The sequence below is a fragment of the Dermochelys coriacea genome, chromosome 6 (assembly GCF_009764565.3).
Source record: "Dermochelys coriacea isolate rDerCor1 chromosome 6, rDerCor1.pri.v4, whole genome shotgun sequence".
Classification (NCBI taxonomy): domain Eukaryota; kingdom Metazoa; phylum Chordata; order Testudines; family Dermochelyidae; genus Dermochelys; species Dermochelys coriacea.
Genome location: NC_050073.1, coordinates 76,684,605 through 76,701,689, shown reverse-complemented (window position 1 = coordinate 76,701,689; position 17,085 = coordinate 76,684,605). Strand labels below are relative to the sequence as shown.

General features: G+C 40.2%; 1 pseudogene; it reads right to left on the bottom strand.

Moving 5' to 3' along the window:
- Positions 1-11,790: 11,790 nt before the first annotated feature.
- LOC119857326 lies at positions 11,791-13,476 on the bottom strand (annotated as a pseudogene).
- Positions 13,477-17,085: the final 3,609 nt, after the last annotated feature.

Sequence of the window (17,085 nt, the reverse complement as noted above, 5' to 3'; positions counted from 1 at the left end):
ATCTGACTAACTGCTGTTCATGGGGCCAAAAGAAAAAAAAAGAAAAAAGAAGAAGAAGCAGTTAACCACTAAATTAAATAAATACGCGTAATTATCTCCCCACTGTATTTTCCACTGAATGCATCCAATGAAGTGAGCTATAGCTCATGAAAGCTGATGCTCAAATAAATTTGTTAGTCTCTAAGGTACCACAAGTCCTCCTTTTCTTTTTGCAGATACAGACTATCACGGCTGCTACTCTGAAACCAGTCAAGGAAGTGTTCTCTCTATCAAATCTAAACAATTACAGGTCAAATATTGATTGCATAGGAGCACAGCTCCTGCAAATGACATACACTGTTAGGAATGTTTCCCCCACATTTAACACGTAAATGCACCCCTGTCCGACACAAGTTTAGGGATTTCACTTTTCTTGCATACTCCATGGGAATAGATGGATGGTTTGGACAATGAGATTTGCCATGTTACTAAGGATCTGATTTTTCAGAGGTGCTGACCAATTTGAAGGTCCCATGATTTCAGCTGGAATTGTGGGTGCCCAGAATCTTTGAACAATCAGGCTCTTAACCTCTATGAGCCCCAGTTTCCCAGTTTCTACAATGGTAATCGTACCTATCTGACAGGAGTGTTTTAAGCCAAAACTAAATGGGCCAGGTCCCACTACACCAACACAGGGCTCCCTGATTACCTTGAGGAGATTGCAACAATTAAAAGCACATAGAATGCACTTTGCTGGCTGGCTTGCAGCTGGGGAACACAGACTCAGAATTTGGCAGTGAAGGCTGTGGGGGGGACCCAGCTGCCCATCCTGTCTGAAAACCCCCATCTCCTCGGGAAAGGAGGAGAGAGTGGGTTTTCAGACAAGATGGGCAGGAGGAGGCCCAACCAGAGGAAGGTAAGAATATCAGGATTGTCCCTATAACTTCAGGATATCTGGTCAGCCTACTGCTATTTGCACCCCTCGTGCCAATGGTTTGTAAAGTGCAGTGCATCTGAAAATGCATCTTGTAATTTTTAATAGTGTGATTTTAACGGCAGAGTCCTGCATATAGTATTGAGTGATCTCTCATTTCATAAAAATAGGGAATATACAAGACTTAAAGATTTCTAATTTACTTTCATTTTCTAATAAAGAATCATTTTTTTCCCCCAAATCTAAGCTAATAGGAAGGATTCAGATATTTAAACCTGGTAATTATTCATTATATTTCTGAACATAGAACAAAGTTGTTTAAGGAGTGATCTATACTAATGCTGTAAGTCCATCTAAGTTATGCTAGCCCAGTTACGTAAGGTACATAACTGAAGTTGATGTAACTTAGGTCTACTTACACTGCTCTATGTCAACAGGAGATGCCCCTCGGAGAGATGGAGTACAGAAGTCAATGAGAGAGCACTGTCCCATTGACTTAGTGTCTTCACCAGACCTGCTGAATTGATACTGCTGCATTGATCACAGTGGTGCTGATTAACCAGTAGTGTAGACATGGCTTAAGAGTGTATAATACGGGAGAAACCTGGAAATTCTGGATGCCCCATCATCTCAGGCATTGGCACCCTGACAGCAGAATTGTCTGGCTATGTAAACTCCCTCCTCAGGCCCTATGCTACAAGCATTCCCAGCTACCTTCGAGACACCACTGACTTCCTGAGGAAACTACAATCCATCGGTGATCTTCCTAAAAACACCATCCTGGCCACTATGGACGTAGAAGCCCTCTACAAAAACATTCCACACAAAGATGGACTACAAGCCATCAGGAACAGTATTCCCAATAATGTCATGGCTAACCTGGTGGCTGAACTTTGTGACTTTGTCCTCATCCATAACTATTTCATATTTGGGGACAATGTATACCTTCAAATCAGCGGCACTGCGATGGGTACCCGCATGGCCCCACAGTATGCCAACATTTTTATGGCTGACTTAGAACAACGCTTCCTCAGCTCTTGTCCCCTAATGCCCCTACTCTACTTGTGCTACATTGATGACATCTTCATCATCTGGACCCATGGAAAAGAAGCCCTTGAGGAATTCCACCATGATTTCAACAATTTCCATCCCACCATCAACCTCAGCCTGGACCAGTCTACACAAGAGATCCACTTTCTGGACACTACGGTGCTAATAAGCGATGGTCACATAAACACCACCCTATACCTGAAACCTACTGACAGCTGGAGGCATATAGGTAGGAATAGCGTTCATCCAGACCACACCACACAATCCATTGTCTACAGCCAAGCTCTACAATACAACCGCATTTGCTCCAACTCCTCAGACAGAGACAAACACCTACAAGATCTCTATCAAGCATTCTTACAACTACAATACCCACCTGCTGAAGTGAAGAAACAGATTGGCAGAGCCAGAAGAGTACCCAGAAGTCATCTACTACAGGACAGGCCCAACAAGGAAAGTAACAGACCGCCACTAGCCATCACCTTCAGCCCCCAACTAAAACCTCTCCAATGTATCATCAAGGATCTACAATCTATTCTTAAGGATGACCCATCACTCTCACAGATCTTGGGAGACAGGCCAGTACTTGCTTACAGACAGCCCCCCAACCTGAAGCAAATACTCACCACCAACCACACACCACACAACAGAACCACTAACCGAGGAACCTATCCTTGCAACAAAGCCCGTTGCCAACTCTGTCCACATATCTATTCAGGGGACACCATCACAGGGCCTAATCACATCAGCCACACTATCAGAGGCTCGTTCACCTGCGCATCTACCAATGTGATATATGCCAGCAATGCCCCTCTGTCATGTACATTGGTCAAACTGGACAGTCTCTACGTAAAAGAATAAATGGACACAAATCAGATGTCAAGAATTATAACATTCAAAAACCAGTCGGAGAAAACTTCAATCTCTCTGGTCACTTGATTACAGACCTAATAGTGGCTATTCTTCAACAAAAAAAACTTTAAAACAGACTCCAAGGAGAGACTGCTGAATTGGAATTAATATGCAAACTGGATACAATTAAGTTAGGCTTGAATAGAGACTGGGAGTGGATGGGTGATTACACAAAGTAACGTTCTTGTCAACTGCTGGAAATGGCCCACCTTGATTATCACCACAAAAGATTTTCTTCCTTCCCGCTGGTAGTAGCTCATCTTAAGTGATCACTCTCCTTACACTGCGTATGATAAAACCCATTGTTTCATGTTCTCTCTGTGTATATATAAATCTCCCCACTGTATTTTCCACTGAATGCATCCGATGAAGTGAGCTGTAGCTCACAAAAGCTTATGCTCAAATAAATTTGTTAGTCTCTAAGGTGCCACAAGTACTCCATTTCTTTTTGCGAATACAGACTAACATGGCTGCTACTCTGAAACCTGTAGAAGGTGAATAATCACAAACGGTGCTACCCTGTTGTCAGGTGGGGAGATGGCAGGTCATCTCCATACTGAATACCCAGTCCTATCCTTTAGGGCCCCCACCAAGTGTTTCCAGTCCTTCCCTTTAGTATGGGGGCTTGAGGGGTCTGGACCATTGAATAGTCAAGGTTTGTCCTTCTGGTGCAGGCTTCTGTTGTTGTAACATCTCTTGGAGTGGGTAGGGTGGCCTCGGCCCACACTCTTCACCAGGCTCCAGTCCAGGGTCCAAAGGTGGTCAGTTACACTCTGTATCTTAGGATGCTAAGCAGCTGCTCTCTCCCCCAGTCCACTTCCTACTTTAGTCTCCTTTAGGTTCACTGAGTAAATCACAGAATATTCAACCAAGTCTCTGACCTGCATACTCAGTCACCTGCCTCTCTTTTGTAGGTTTGTGCAGGTCTGTGTTGTCAGCTCTCAAGCAATGAGAACCTGGGCATCACATCCAGCTCAGAGCAGCTGTCTGCTCCTTTCTATTGCCTGCCTCTGAGCTGCTCTGCTTCCCTTTTCAAGCCCTACTTCCAGCTTCTGTAGGCTTCACAAGTGTGACTGGGTAGGGCCCTCTGGCCCAGAGCTGTTCCTTAACTCCTTGCTCTCTGGTGTGGGGTTTGTATACCCCCATCATACCCAAGTACTGAGAAAAAGAGCTGAGTAAACACAAAGGGACAAAACTGCCCCTCACTCATGCAACAGAAGGAAGGTCCTCACAAATTGAGACAGGATTGTGTTATATTTACGGTATGTGTACTTGAAAAGAGTCTGATTTTTTTCCAGGGAGGTAACTTAACACTTTCTGAAAACCAGGCCTTCAATGATTAAGGTGTCTCAGGTTGGACACATACCTTTAGAGGCCCACCAAATCACTAGTCACTTTTGAAAATCTTGGCGTAGATGAATAAATTTAGCATACTTTCATATTTGAGACATTCAGGGGTCACCTTTAAATAGCTTTCCACATCTGACAGCAATGGTATCACTGATCAAACCAAGAAATGAAACAGCCTTATTTGGACTGATTTAAATTACTTTTTAATCTCCTGTTTACCTGTTTCAACATGTTCACAATTGATTAAGGTAATCTTTACTTTGTTTTCCATTTTTAATTTGTCTGAAAGCTGCTTTGAGAACTTGCAGCATAACATGAGGTATCTGGGAAGTAACATAATAAAAATATATGCAATATACTTAGAGACAAATCTATATTTTCCAGCAAATACATGAATTGAGGAGGACATTATGAAAGTCTATCTTCATGAAAAGCGAATTATTTTGGCTTGCATGCTTCAATTGTTCCTGATGTTTCTCTTGACAATAGCTCAGATTGTTACTACCGAGTCTATACATTTGATTATTTGGATACCTGTCATGCATAACTGGAGGGTGGTTGTAAAAAAAAAACAAAACAGCCAAAATAACACAGGATTAATCAAAGTAGGATTATAATTTTCCACAACACCTGTTTCTACCAGCTGCCTCTCATTGTCGAGACTATTTCTCAGAGTCCTCTCAAATTACACAATAAAGTAATTTGGAAACCAGTGGAGAGTCCAGTGTCCTTTTGCCATTATGGAGGCTGAGGGATAGATCTGTGAAACTTTGAAATATCTACTTTGATTTGTTCAGATCGCTGCAGAAACAGAAAAAAAATTCCTACAAACGTAAAATAAAGTACTGAAATAAGAAGTTTGTTAGAAGAATATTTTTTTGTTGATGTTCCAAGATACTATGGGTAGAATCCTGTAGTCAAAGGCAAAACTCGCATTGACTTCAGTGGGACCAGGATTTCACCCTATCTCTATACTCCATCACCATCACTTTCCTTCTTTGTTAAATTCCCCCTTGCTGAATTAACATATTTTTCATCTGCCAAAGATCATGCTTCACCATGCAATGAGTTTTTAAAGTGTTTTCTCCCTATATGGAGAATTGCTTCTCCAAGACCCATGGAGAGTTCTCTACAAGATGATATCCTCTTTCCCATATGGATGGGCTGCATAGTGCAGAGTGTCCTTTCTGCATTGCAGACCCCTCCCCCCCCATTAAGAATAGCTCTAGGTGTACCCAGTGGCAGGAGAATCACTGAGCAGAGTGAGACAGGGGCACCTGGCCACAATGGGTATCACAGGACATTTGGTGGATCCTCAAATTCTGTGGGTTATGGGGGAAGAACCCCCTACTCTTTCTGTGTGTTTGTGTGTGTGGGAAGGGCAGGGGGTGGAAGACTAACCCCTAACTGCAATGATTTGGGGTAACTTTTTCCCATCTCAAATCCACTTTCCCCAGTTTTCCTCTGGGAAGGGGTGACTCCACAGCAGCCTAAAATATCATAATACACATGTATAGCTGTTATATCATAGTAAAGAAATGGTGACTCATGTAAAATAGCTAGACATCATTTTTGTTTGATTGGTTTTGGAAGATTTGGGATCTGTAATCCAGTGGTTTTGAACAAAGATTGCAAAGTGAATATGCACTAAGAAAGGCTTCTCTACCAACAGTTTTTTTGGGTGTTGGTTTGGGAAGTGAGTAAGCCACCTCTGTCAATGACTAAAATCAACCTCAGGAAATCTAAACTGCACAGTGTGATCATTTTGTGAATGTTATAACATGCTTTTTTATTAGGGATGTTTTGAACTGCATCCCAGAGAATAATCACAGGTTTCAGAGTAGCAGCTGTGTTAGTCTGTATTCGCAAAAAGAAAAGGAGTACTTGTGGCACCTTAGAGACTAACAAATTTATTAGAGCATAAGCTTTCGTGAGCTACAGCTCACTTCATCGGATGCATTTGGTGGAAAAAACAGAGGAGAGATTTATATACACACACACAGAGAACATGAAACAATGGGTTTATCATACACACTGTAAGGAGAGTGATCACTTAAGATAAGCCATCACCAACAGCAGGGGGGGGAAAGGAGGAAAACCTTCCATGGTGACAAGCAGGTAGGCTAATTCCAGCAGTTAACAAGAATATCAGAGGAACAGTGGGGGGTGGGGTGGGGGGGAGAAATACCATGGGGAAATAGTTTTACTTTGTGTAATGACTCATCCATTCCCAGTCTCTATTCAAGTCTAAGTTAATTGTATCCAGTTTGCAAATTAATTCCAATTCAGCAGTCTCTCATTGGAGTCTGTTTTTGAAGCTTTTTTGTTGAAGTATAGCCACTCTTAGGTCTGTGATCGAGTGACCAGAGAGATTGAAGTGTTCTCCAACTGGTTTTTGAATGTTATAATTCTTGACGTCTGATTTGTGTCCATTCATTCTTTTACGTAGAGACTGTCCAGTTTGGCCAATGTACATGGCAGAGGGGCATTGCTGGCACATGATGGCATATATCACATTGGTAGATGCGCAGGTGAACGAGCCTCTGATAGTGTTCCTCTGATATTCTTGTTAACTGCTGGAATTAGCCTACCTGCTTGTCACCATGAAAGGTTTTCCTCCTTTCCCCCCCCCTGCTGTTGGTGATGGCTTATCTTAAGTGATCACTCTCCTTACAGTGTGTATGATAAACCCATTGTTTCATGTTCTCTGTGTGTGTGTATATAAATCTCTCCTCTGTTTTTTCCACCAAATGCATCCGATGAAGTGAGCTGTAGCTCACGAAAGCCTATGCTCTAATAAATTTGTTAGTCTCTAAGGTGCCACAAGTACTCCTTTTCTTTTTCCAGAGAATAATATGTCTTTAGCAAATTGTGACTCTGTTAAATGTGAGTCTTCGTATAAGATCCAAAGCTCTGCTGTCTGAATACATATCTGCAAGACTGTTCTCTGGTACACTCAGCATATTTCCAAACAAGTTATATGAGCTCAATGATACAAGTACCACGTGCATTTTACAATCAGTCGAACTTTACTGCTTCAGCTTTCGTTATAGTGAGTTTATTCAAAACATAGCAAAATTAACAATTAACAAGCCTAATAAATAATACATAAAACAACATAAATCCCTGTAAAATATTGTTAGCATAGCTGATCCTATGAAAATGCACATTAGAGTGTTCAGTATTTAAACATGTTGCTGCAGTTCTGCAAAATACATCGTATTTCCAATTAAAAGTGCCTATTTAACTTTTCAGCTTTTAGCATTACCACAAATGTGCGGACTCCAGCTAGAAGTCATTCTTTATTTTCAGCGTATGCACTCATTCTATCCTAACAGTTCAAGATGCACTAAAAGTACAATTAAAAAAAGTAACCAAGGATACTCTACCATTCATGTGGATATAAGCCCTCTGTCCTGAAGCCTTAAAGAGTAGAGTGCTCACAATTGACAACTGTTTGGGAGATAGGGAATAGGGAGAAGAGTGGCCCAGAGCTGCTTGAGAACTGCAGATGGACAGAATCATCACAAATGAGGAAACATTCTATTTGCATTTGTAAATGACTGAATGGGCTAGGCTTTATTTGCCTTTCAGTTATGTGGCAGTTTGGGGCTATTTGGTTAAAATACAATGAAATTTAGGGTTTTGGGGGGAATAAAATGCTATTATTCCTGTTTGGAAATGAAAGGAAAGGAGAATTGCACTAAATGTACCTGGGGTGAGAGATTGAGCTCACAATCAGGCACAGTTTGGTAAGGGATCCTGGAGTGTGCTGAATGAGAGATAAGTGTTGTTATCTCTACTGGGTGTGTCCTTCTGGTGATAAGCATCTGATCTATATATTACTGATTTCTCTCCTGAGGCAGCATCAAGGTGATGAATGCAGCAAAGGATGCTTCAAGATAGTAGGAAAAGCTAAGGTGAGGCAGCGCTGTGGTAGCTTGGGCTGAAGCTCCAAAGTGCTGTTGCCTACCTGAGGGACTCTGGTGGGGTCTCCCTACCCTGAAATCAAAGCTGAAATCAGTTCAGATGGCAGAGCCCCTGAAACAACTGAGGCAGAATTCGCTCAGGGGCTGGAGATCTGCCGGAATTCTTGGACTTCTACAACCCTAGACAACAAAATATGAGAAAGGAAGAGGGAAGTGGCTAGAATGCATTAGCCACTCACAACTGCAAAAGGAGATCTGAGGTTGGGAGTATTGTTAGGGCACCATGGGGGTGAGGTAGAAGTTTTTCCTCATAGATATTAATTGCTGACTTTTCTGAATATATTTTGTTGTCCCTCTTTTTTTTCTCTCCCCCAGTAAAGGTCCATTTCTTTTAAACTCAGAATGGTGTGTGTGTGCCTGTATATGAATCTGTGAAAAATGTAGGAATATATAGAAAATATATTCCTACATTTTTCACACTCATAAGTTCCAAAGCCAGAAGAGCACATTGTGATCTAACCTCTTGTATCATACACGCCATAGAACTTTCCCCAAATAATTCCTACAGCAGATCTCTTAGAAAAAAAATCCAATCTTGATTTAAAAATTAAAAGTGATGGAGAATGCACCATGATACTTGATAAATGGTTCTAATGATTGGTTAATTACTCACATTGTCAAAAATGTATGCCTTATTTCCAGTCTGAATTTGTCTAGCTTTTACATCCAGACATGGAATCAAGTTATACCTTTCTCTGCTAGACTGGAGAGCCCATTATTAAATATTTGTTCCCCATGTAGATACTTACAGACTGTGATCAGCTCATGCCTTAACCTTCTCTGTATTAAGCTAAATAGATGGAGTTCTTTGAGTCTATCACTATAAGGCATGTTTTCTAATCATTCTTGTAGCTCCTGTTTGAACCCGCTCCAACTTATCCACATCCTTCTTGAATTGTGGACACCAGAACTGGACACAGTATTCCAGCAGTGGTTGTACCATTGCCAAATACAGAAGTAAAATAATCTCTCTACCCCAACTAGAGATTCCCCCATTTATTCATTCCAGGATTGTATTCGCTCTTTTGGCCACAGAGTCACATTAGGAGCTCCATGCTCAGCTATTTATCCACAATGATCCCCACAGAATGGGAGCTCAAGCCTATGTCTAAGGAATCCTTGGAAAACTGAACCTGGCCCTTTCTGCTGCTATGAAAACCTTGTAGGAACAGTTATATAACACTCCTCCCCATAAAAAACAAACCCAAACAGACACAAAAATCCTCATCCTGACAACATTTACCTCCCTAACAAAAATCAAAGCCTCCCCAAATCATCCTGAGGAAACAGGCTTTGCAGAATGCCTTGAAGGTCAACTAACTTACATACCACATTGTTAGGTGACTTAGCATGCCTACACTTAAAATGCTACAGCAACACGGCTGTAGCACTGCAGCTGCACTACTGTAGTACTTCAGTTTAGACACTCACTACACTGTCAGGAGGGGTTCTACCATCACTATAGGTAATCCACCTCCCTGAGAGACGGCAGCTAGGTCAACTGAAGAATTCTTCCATTGACCTAGCGCTGTCTACACCGGGGGGGGGGAGGTTTGGCTTAACTGTGTCAATCAAGGGTGTCGATTTTTCATGCCCCTGAATGATGTAATTGGGTCAACTTAACTTCTCAGCGTAGATCAGCCCTTTGAATAAACTTAGGCTCAGTTAGACAAGGAATGGGGGAAAGATTCTGTAATAAAGGGCTTAATGAGAAGGTTTTATTGCCAGTTAATTTTAAAAATATACCTTCAAAAATATATATAACAAAAGCAACAGAATTGTTGCACTATAATTAAATATAGTTTGAAATGTGTTTTTTAAATTTAAGTTGATTCTCATTTCTAATTTTACATATTAAGAATCAATTTATTTTAAAAATATCTTTTTTATTACAAATAGATTTTCTGGAACAAATAAAAAACAAAAAGCAGATGTCAGTGTTATATAGTGATGCTTTTGACCCTTTGGAGATATGGGACCAGATCCTCCAGTTTGTGGCAGCCTGTACCCAAGCTAGGGCATTCTCCAGTTTATGCCCAGGCACCCAAAAGGTTGTTCTGGTTCCCTGGGATCACTGGGATGCCCAGCCCTGGCCATGTTCCCTGTGCTGGCATCTGAGAAAGAAAGTGAAATAGGAGTCACTATGAGGCGTTGGACTACCTGAGGATTCCACAATACAGAGGGAATCCTCAAGTGACAATTAAACTGGCTCTAGGCTGCTTCGTGCCATCAGAGTGTCACAAAGCATCCAGAACATGGCTAAGGATCTTGCTCAGCATTAAAATCTAGTCCACTTAAGAAAAATATGTGGCATGACTGGGGGTTACAGCTAAAGCTGTAAGCCCTTTGATTGAAATAGCAAGGGATTGAGAGAGAGCTGGATGGATGGATTGATGGTGGTTGTTGATGTTGTGGTGCAAAACTATAGGGAGTTTAGGTCATCTGTCCAGAGGATGAAAATATCATCCATATTTCTCAGGTATGTCACTGATTTTGTGATGCATTTTTCTAGAAATTCTTCCTCAAGGTGGTGCAGGAAGACACTAGCTTATTGGGGAGCCATCCTAGTACCCATGGCTGGTACTATGGTTTGGACAAAGTGTTTATTGTTGAATGTAAAGTTGTAATTAGTGAAGATGAAATAGATAAGTCTGGCAAAGCCTGAGAGCTTATATTCATAACTTTTCTAGCTAGACACAAAGGCTATGTCTATGCTAGAGACCTTATAGTAGCACAGCTCTACTGATGCAGCTGCACTGCAGTAAGATCTCCTGTGTAGCCACTCTGTGCTGATGGGAGAGAGCTTTCCTGTAGACTTCATTAAACCACCTGCAATGAGCAGCGGTAGCTATGTCAGAGGGAGAAGCTCTCTTACCAACATAGCACTGTGCACACTACTTCTTATGCTGGCAAAACTATTGTCCTTCATGGGATTGGGGCGGGGGGGAGGGGGAAGTGGTTTCACACTCCTGAGTGACATAAATGGTCATGTAGATATGGCTTAAAAATCATGGACTCAGTCGGGACTCTGGTTTTATGTCTCTTTATAACAATCTAAAATCCACTTTGTCCTATCACTGCAGAAATGTTAATGGCTCACTTCATTTTGAATGGTCCCTTGCAACATGGTGTTAACTCCTATGCTTAACAATCTGTTCCACCCTTTATTTAGTTGTGATACTCTGATTACCTTTCCCTGAAGAAGAGCTCTGTGTAGCTCGAAAGCTTGTCTCTTTCTCTTCTACCAAGATAAGTTGGTCCAATAAATGATATCTCACCTTCCTTGTCTGTCTCATATCCTGGGCCCAGCATGGCTGCAACAACACTGCAAACAGCAAAAGGTTATTGCATAGGTAAATTATAACTTTACTCAACAACGTGAGCGACTTAACGGAACGCATATTGAAGGAAGTACTATCCAAGCTTATCCGACCCTCCTTGCCTCTCTTATACATTTACCTGGTAGTCTGTGCCATATCCAAAGAAATCTGAAATTAATGAGATATTAGTCTTCTATACAATAAAGAGCTGTAATGGAAACAATATCCTCTGCAGCATTTTTAATTGTGAATAAAACTATATACCAAAAGGAATCACTTCACTTACCAGTGACAGGTAGCCAAGTAAAGGATGGACAAAAGGGAGGCAGGCAGCAGATGCACAGTACTCTGCCCAAATACGGCTTCGAACAAGGGTGCATATGCATAGAATTGTTACGGCTAGTGCTGTCATTTTAATACACGTTGGTATGGTTGTTGGGGGAGTTTTTAGTGGTTTGCTGTTAATTGAAATAAGCAATCCGGCAATAATGCTTCCTATGGCAAGGCAAGTGATGGGATTAGTAATTGTTGGGTTGTTTTTGTTTAGTAGCAGTGTGGAGGGATATCGTGGGTGTCCTGTTTGTATGAAGATTAGGATGCGAAGACTGTAGATTGCAGTGAATGAGGTTGTGACTAGTGTTAAGAATAAGGCTCAGGCATTTAGGTATGATGTGTTTATGGTTTTGATGATGATGTCTTTTGAGTAGAATCCGGTTATGAATGGTATGCCTGTGAGTGCTATGCTTACAATAGTTAGGCATGAGGAGGTGATTGGTAGGGGTTTGTGTAGTCCTCCTATTTTTCGGATGTCTTGTTCTTTGTTGAGGTTATGGATGATGGAGCCGGACCATAGGAATAGTATGGCTTTAAAGAATGCGCGTATGGAAATATGTAAGAAGCCTAGTTGTGGTTGATCTAGGCCGATAGTTACTATTATGAGGCCGAGTTGGCTTGATGTGGAAAGCCAATAATTTTTTGGTGGAGGGCGCAGAAGACTGTGAATAGTGTGGTGGTAGCTCCTAAGCAGAGGCAGATTGAAAGGGCTGTGTTGTTGGTAGATAGAATTGGGTGTACACAATTAGTAGGAAGATGCCAGCGACTACTATAGTGCTTGAATGTAGTAATCCTGAGACTGGAGTTGGACCTTCTATGGCTGCTGGTAATCATGGGTGGATTTGGGCGGATTTTCCTGTTGCAGCTAGGATTAGTCCTAGGAGTGGAAGTAGTGGGGTGGGGTTGGTGTGAGTGAAGATTTGTTGAAGTTCTCATGTGTTTAGGTTTATTGATAATCAGGATATACTGAGAATTAGTCCAATATCTCCTATACGGTTGTAGATAATAGCTTGTGGAGCTGATGAATTTGCTTCTGCTCGGCCATGTCATCATCCGATTAGGAGAAAGGATATGATTCCCACTCCTTCTCAGCCGATTAAAAATTGAAATATGTTATTAGCTGTTACTAGGATTATTATGGCCACTACAAAAATTAGTAGGTACTTAAAGAATTTTATGATGTGTGGGTCTGTGGCTATATATCAGTGTGTAAATTCTAAGATGGATCATGTGACATATAAGGCGATTGGGACGAATGTAATGGAGTATTGGTCAAATTTAAAGCTTATATTTATGGTGAATGTAGATGTGGTTGATCAATGTAGGTTAGTAATGATAGGTTCAGTGTTTGTGTAAATAAAGGAGATTAGTAGAATTAGGGTAGTGAAGAATGCTATTTTTATGGCTGTTTTTGTTTTCATGGTTGTTCATGTTTTGTTGGGGTATGCTGATATTGCTAATGGGAGTGTTAGTGTGAATAGGGCTAAGAGGAAAGTTGAGTTTATTAATAGAGTCATTACTTTTACTTGGAATTGCACCAAGGATTAATGGTTCCTAAAACCAGTGGATAACTTCTATCCTTTAAAAGTGAGGGAGTTGAGGGATTAATCTCAGATGTAGGAGTTAGCAGTTCTTATTGTATTATACATCTTTCAGTTCATAAGGAGACTTTAACTTCTATTTTTAGAGCCACAGTCTAATGTTTGTTTTGAAACTATATTAACAGTGGAAGGTACCTCAGATTAGTTCTGGTTTTATTATTAGTAGTAGTATTGATAAGATATGTAATGATATGAGAAGATGTTCTCGCGTGTGGGTTGATTGGATGGTTTTAATGTATGAGGGTGTTTCTCCTCATTGCTGAGCTGTCTGTAGGGCTCCTGAGCATAGTGCTTTGCTACTCATGTCACAGTCGACTTGGGTGAAGTAAACTGAAGGGGACAGGTGCAGAAGCTTGATAGGCCAAGCAGGAACTCTGTGTCTGGAATAGATCATGTGGCACTGAGCTGCTACCTTAAATAAACAGAGAGTTTTAAATGGAAACTTATAAAAGCATTTCTTTTAATGGCTGCTCTTCATTTTCTTAAGCACGATAAAAGAAAGCCTCTGTTCCTGCCTGGCTATAGGAGTAATTGAAAATCCTAAAAGTGGTCACTGGGCTGCATTTAAGCACCTATGCCTTAGCCTGTGTCCCTCTGTTATACCCATTTTTCTTCCTCATTTCAGTGCTGGCATGTAGAGGTTTGTTTTCACTGCGGAGTACTGTGCACATCTCTTTATAGTGCATGGAAGCTTCTTTACACACATGCTCAACAAATGGTGAAGACCAGATTATGAACCACTTGCTCACACTGGTGAGCAGTTAATCACATAGTCCTTGATTTAGGAAAGTCCCATTGACATCAAATTAAGCATGTGCTGAAGTGCTTTCCTAAATTGTAACCACGATTAGTTGTATTGGTTTCAATAAAGCTACATGTGTGAGTAACTGTTCATTGTGGTGTATTGAAAAGTGTATTGAAATTGTAAGTTGCCACTTGAAATGTTCAGGGGGTTTTCTTGGCCCTGCTTGCAAACTAGGGGCCTCTGTAGGGATGTATGTCACTTGGATGTAGTAACAGTCAAGTCAGCAGACAGTCTAGAGTAAAGTGAGGTGAGTTGTGCCTCTGTGTTTCAGAGAGCAGCCTGCTTTGTGTCTCTCTCTGTTTGGGGTTCTTGTATGTTATTCTGAAATCTAAGCAATAAAGTAGTCTTACATCACAACATTCCAGCTAGAGTATGCATGTTTTTATCTAACTTCTTTGGGTATATGCTGTGAAATATAACATTAACTAGTGTGAATAAAGAGTTCTCAGTCTCTTCCTAAGTATTCAGTGCTGGTTATCTGGCTCTCTGCATTTCTTTTGCAAATGCTTGGCACCATGCAGGATTAAGTCCCGATAGTTATAACATGCTCATCATGTGTCTCTCCCCACAAAGATCAAGGAAGTTTATGTAAAACAGACTCTAAAAGGTGAAGTAACAATGACATATCAAACAAATTTCTGATATGTAGGTATATTTTCCTGACTTACCTATTATTATTTGTATAAATTGAAAATAATACAATTTTATCATTTTACAAAAGTATAATTTTACTGGATTAACTACTCATTACTAAAATGTTTCATGTGGATGTGTATTACTGCTGATTTAATTGATTGATTTAATGGAACTATAACTGTCTCTTTCATAAAGAGGAAAAGCATTTTCTTTTTTTTATTACAAATGCAATTTATTCTGTATATGGTAAATAGTAACTTCTGGGAACAAGATTTTCTTATTTTTCTTTTCCCATTTTGCAAATTAATATAAGATTAATAAAAATGTTCACAAATTCCCATTTCCAATTATTTAGTTCCAATACCATTAATTTCCTATGAGACTAGCACACTAACAATATTCCCCCCCACCCTATTAAATATTTGTTTGTGTTTCTGTATTCTAGATAAGTTCTATTTGTTAACTAAATACAGTAAAGTGCATTATTTCAATGTTTAAATTTTATATATATATTATATATATATATATTAGGGCTGTCAATTAATCACACTTAACTTATGCGATTACCTCAAAACATTACTTTCAATTACAAAAATTAATCATTATTAATCACAGTTTTAATTGCTCTGTTAAACAATAGAATGCCAATAGAAATTTATTAAATATGTTTGGATATTTTTCTACATTTTCAAAAATATTGATTTCAATTACAACACCGAATACAAAGTGTACACTGTTCACTTTATATTATTATTTTTATTACTAATATTTGCACCGTACAAACAATAAACAAAAGAAGCAGTATTTTTCAATTCACCTCATACAAGTATAATAATGCAACCTATTTATTGTGAAAGTGCAATTTACAAATGTAGATTTTTTTTATTACACAACTGCACTCAAAAACAAAACAATGCAAAACTTTAGAGCCTACAAGTCCACTCAGCCTTACTTTTTGTTCAGCCATTTGCTAAGACAAACAAGTTTGTTTACATTTACAGGAGATAATGCTGCCCACTCCTTATTTACAATGTCACTAGAAAGTAAGAAAAAGCATTGCAAGATATTTACTTGCCAGATATGCTAAACATTCTTATACCCCTTCATGCTTCAGCCACCATTCCAGAGGACATGCTTCCATGCTGATGATGCTCATTAATAAAATCATATGTTATTTAAATTTGTGACAGAACTCCTTGGGGGAGAATTGTATGTCTCCGGCTCTATTTTACCCACATTCTGCCATATATTTCATGTTATAGCAGTCTTAGATGATGACTCAGCACATGTTCATTTTAAGAACAGGTTTCAGAGTAGCAGCCGTGTTAGTCTGTATTCGCAAAAAGAAAAGGAGTACCCGTGGCACCTTAGAGACTAACACATTTATTAGAGCATAAGCTTTCGTGAGCTACATCACTTCATCGATGAAGTGAGCTGTAGCTCACGAAAGCTTATGCTCTAATAAATTTGTTAGTCTCTAAGGTGCCACGGGTACTCCTTTTCTTTTTGCGAATACAGACTAACACGGCTGCTACTCTGAAACCTGTCATTATGCAAGGCACTGAATTTAGCCGTATAGAGTGGACGATGAAGTGAGCTGTAGCTCACGAAAGCTTATGCTCTAATAAATTTGTTAGTCTCTAAGGTGCCACGGGTACTCATTTTAAGAACACTTTCACTGCAGATTTGACAAAATGCAAAGAAGGTACCAATGTGAGCTTTCTAAAGATATCTACAGCACGAGACTCAAGGTTTAAGAATCTGAAGTGCCTTCCGAAATCTGAGAGGGATGAGGGATGGAGCATGGAACATGCTTTCAGAAGTCTTAAAAGAGCAACACTCTGATGCGGAAACTACAGAACCCGAACCACCAAAACAGAAAATCAACCTTCTGCTGGTGGCATCTGACTCAGATGATGAAAATGAAAATGCGACGGTCTGCACTGCTTTGGTTTGTTATCAAGCAGAACCCATCATCAACATGGAAGCATGTCCTCTGGAATGGTGGTTGAAGCATGAAGGAACATATGAATCTTTAGTGCATCAGGAATGTAAATATCTTGTGATGCTGGCTACAACAGTGCCATGAGAACACCAGTTCTCACTTCCAAGTGACACTGTGAACAGGAAACAGGCAGCACTATCTCCTGAAAATGTAAACAAACTTGTCTGTCTG